Source organism: Otolemur garnettii, unplaced genomic scaffold (assembly GCF_000181295.1).
Source record: "Otolemur garnettii isolate 467f Iridium unplaced genomic scaffold, OtoGar3 scaffold00063, whole genome shotgun sequence".
Taxonomy (NCBI): Eukaryota; Metazoa; Chordata; class Mammalia; order Primates; family Galagidae; genus Otolemur; species Otolemur garnettii.
In genome coordinates, this window is record NW_003852458.1 from 10,435,872 (window position 1) to 10,439,372 (window position 3,501).

Here is a 3,501-nt window from a genome sequence, read left to right on the forward strand (position 1 = left end):
ACTCTTTCGGGACAGGGAGAGTGTTTTTACCTTGCCTGGATGTTTGTGGAGAGACATGTTGCCTTATGTCCTTTAGATTTATAATTCTTTCACTTGTCTTAAGTAAAATAATCATTATGAAGTCATTATAGTGAATTAATTCTTTGACTTGCCTTAAGTAAAAAAATCATTATGACTTCTTAATGATTCAGCTTTGAGTAGGTGAACCATTTTACGCTCTGTCTCTTATCCCTCCCACTTTCAGTCAGAATACACCTGCAGAGTAAGTGATAGAACTACGTGGAAAGAGCAGCTAGATCAGAGTCCTTTAACAGTTTTAACGAAAACAGCCTAGGCCTGGTCAGGAAAGTTAACATCGTTCACCAGGGTATTTTCAGCTGCTAGATGTTCGTATTAACAGTCACACATTGCTCCCTCTAGGCTGGCTCCGATGCAGGAAGACAAGTACGCAGAGTATGCTAATTTTCGGGCCTTGACTTCGGTTCCGAGGAATTTAACTCCACCTCTTCTGCCAGAAGGGATAAATAACGCCCCCATTCCCGCCTTCCCACCCCTCTGCCTCCTTCCTCTTGCCTTTGGTTCTCCCCAGTTACAGAAGTTCTGATTTTTCCTAGAGAGCCGGAGGAAAGGCAGGTACCCAGAGTGGGGTTATATTTATACGCTTATTCGGTCCGGTGGGACGCCAGAGAGGAAATCACATTTTGTCACTGGTTTCCCAGGGGAAGAAAACAAAAGTATCCCTGAAAACTTTAGCTGCCGGGTTTGGCACCAGGTTTGATTGACAAGGACCCGCCGAGGGAGAGCGCGGAGGCGGGGCGGGGGCCTCCGGCCCCGGCAGACAAAGAGGTTTTGGCTGCCACCAAGAGTGGAAGGGCGCGTTGGGGTAACCGGCCTTGGAGCTCAAAGGGGGCATTTCGCGAAGGTCGCTTTCTTGTCTGTAGAGAGGGCGGGCGATCGGGTGGAGGGGCCCAGTGGGAAGGGGGCGCCAGCCGGGGTGGGGGCCCCGTCACGTGGCCGCCTCCGCCGCGGGGTTGGGGCTGTTCTTCCGGGTTGGAGGCGCAGCGCCGCGGGGCCCGAGCCCGGGTCTGCCAGCTCTGCGTCCCCTCGCGGCCCGCGGCTTACAGCCTGCGGCCTCCCTGCCTCCCGGCCCAGGTGAGCGCGGCGGCGCTGGCGGTGCGGGCCGGCGGAGCGCGCGCCCTGGGCGCAGCTGGGGAGGGGGCGCGCCCGGGCCCCGAGGACCACAGCCCCTGCGGAGAAGGACAGCTGTCAAAGAGCAGAAGGGCGGCGGGGTCCGCGGTGCCAGGGGCTCAGGGCGCAGGCCTGAGGCTTGGACACGGAAGAAATACCATGTCCCTTGGCCCCCTTACTTGTCTCTTGCTGGCGTGACGTGGAAGGGAGTGGGTGGGTTGGTGGGTTCGGAAAATAGGTCCCCGCAGAGGCCAGGGAACGAGGCTGCAGCTGTGCACGTGCAGATCTTAGAGCTTTGGGGGGCCAGAGAGACCCTTACAGGGTCATTTCAGCCTGCAAGAGGAGGGGTGAAAAGGGAGGTCATCGAGGACCTTTGAGGGACATTGCACCCAGAAAGGTGGCAGCTGCCCTCCACCCCCCGCGCCCCATTAGGCTTGAATCTTGAGGGAGTTGGAGAGGGTTCACAGGTGGAGACAGGAGATAGCCAGCAACAGTTGGGAGTGTATTTGGGGGCGGACTGTGGTGGTGGGTGCAAGCTCCTGCCGCCGAGAGAGGGGCCCAGGCTGGCGAGGTGGAAGAGGCAGCGGGGGGAGGGCGCGCTGGGCAGAGCTGATTCAAACTCCAGAGCTGGGATGACTATTGTGCAGCCTGAGCCAATCGACTTGCGCGGGAGGATATAAATAGCGGTCCCGTGCACATGCCAGCCGTGGCAGTTTGGTTGCCGAGGGAGGGGTGACACCAGTGAGAGGAGATGGCATGGCACCAGTGGCTTTGGGCGAGGTCACCTCTCCTGCCAGGCTAAGCTTGCCTGGGTAGGGTATTGTGTCCTTGTTGGTATGTCTCACTTTTAAAAGACTGACTTGTTTACTGTTGCAGGCGCCCTTTATTCGCCCTACGGTGCGGGGCAGTTGTTAGGAGACCAGTTTGGAGTCTGGTGAGACAGACTGTTGGAAGTGGTGGGTGGGGCTTACGTGTTCTTATTTAAAGTGCTCCCCTCTTCTTCACTGCACCCTTTATTTGCAAACCTTGACCATTTTGTTGCACGGATGGTTGGGATTACCTTTTTATCAGCAGGCTGCTCTAGCTGCTTACCTTTGCTGATAGAATCAGTGTTCCACAGGGTTACACAAACATTTTATCTTCAAAGGAAATGTCCTGAAACTCCTCGGAGAACGTACTCAGTAGGTACCCAAGCTTAGGTTACCGAGCCCTAGTTACTCATTCATTAAGTCAAAAGATACATATTGACTTCCTCTGTGTTGTGCAAAGCACTGGGCCAGAAGTAACAGAGGATATAACTGCTAATAAAAACATCGTGTTCTTTTTTTTTTTTTTTTTGGTAGTTTTGGCCAGGGCTGGGCTTGAACCCACCACCCGTGGCATATTGGGCCAGAGCCCTACAGGCACCACCCGATACTGTGTTCTTTTAATCCTCACAATTATCCTCTGAGGTGGGTGCTATTAGCATCCCTGTTCCAAAGATGAGGAAATCCACAGGAAGAAGTTAAGGGACTTGTCAAGGTCATGAAGCTAATAAGTGACAGAGTGGGGGCTTCCCATCCAGAGTCCACCCTCTTAAGTACTGTGTCCTCCCTCTCTAGGTCAGGTGCTTGCCCTCCAGGATTTAATATCTATCAGGGGAGATAACCCAAATAACTAACACTAAACAGCCACATGAATGCTATACTAAAAAAAAGTTGTTCTTTTTCTTTTTTAATTTTGAGTTATAAAGATTTCTCCCTTTTTTGCTTCAAAGCCACAAAAGCACATGGATAATAAAAGAGAAGAGATTGTTAAAGTGAGGATGAGGAAAATGTGATGATTAAGATGGGAATACTGTGTTGGTATAAATATGTACTGGACAATGATAAGATGGTTCAGATATTCTTTCAATATCAGTACCAGTTGCATCTGCCATTAAACTACCTCCTGATTTTTGCCCTGCATGTTCATAACTTGAATCAACTGGAACTTTTCAGAGAAATTATTGTCTGAGGGCTTTGGCCTTATTGATGTCTGACGCTCCTGCCAGGGATTTGTTTAACATCGAATTACAATTTTCTAAGTAGGCAAGACAAATGTTCCAGACTTCAGATCATGAAGTAGATTTACAGCTGTAAGGCATTGCAAAATCTGATCTAATCATAACATTTCTAGAGCCTAAAAGGGCCCTAGAAACCTGCTCTCCTATGCTCTTTTTTTATAGATGAGCTGACTGAGGCTCAGGGAAGTTCAGGTCAGACAGTGAGTGAGTGGCAGATTTGGACAATACAGGGCTTTAATAAAGCTAGCTAGCTTCATTCTTTTGTGGAT

General features: G+C 51.0%; 1 protein-coding gene across 3 annotated transcripts in view; it reads left to right on the forward strand.

Moving 5' to 3' along the window:
* The first annotated feature begins 582 nt into the window (after nucleotides 1-582).
* The window catches only part of NNT (nicotinamide nucleotide transhydrogenase), a 91,017-nt gene continuing 88,098 nt past the window's right edge, over nucleotides 583-3,501 (forward strand). Inside the window, exon 1 of one of the 3 annotated variants that reach the window (XM_023515010.1) lies at nucleotides 583-633. The gene's annotated coding sequence lies outside the window, so the exon portion shown is untranslated. Of the gene's footprint in view, nucleotides 634-856; nucleotides 923-987; nucleotides 1,153-3,501 lie in introns of those variants that run through there. The other 2 variants (XM_023515011.1, XM_003792967.2) reach the window with 2 other exon arrangements.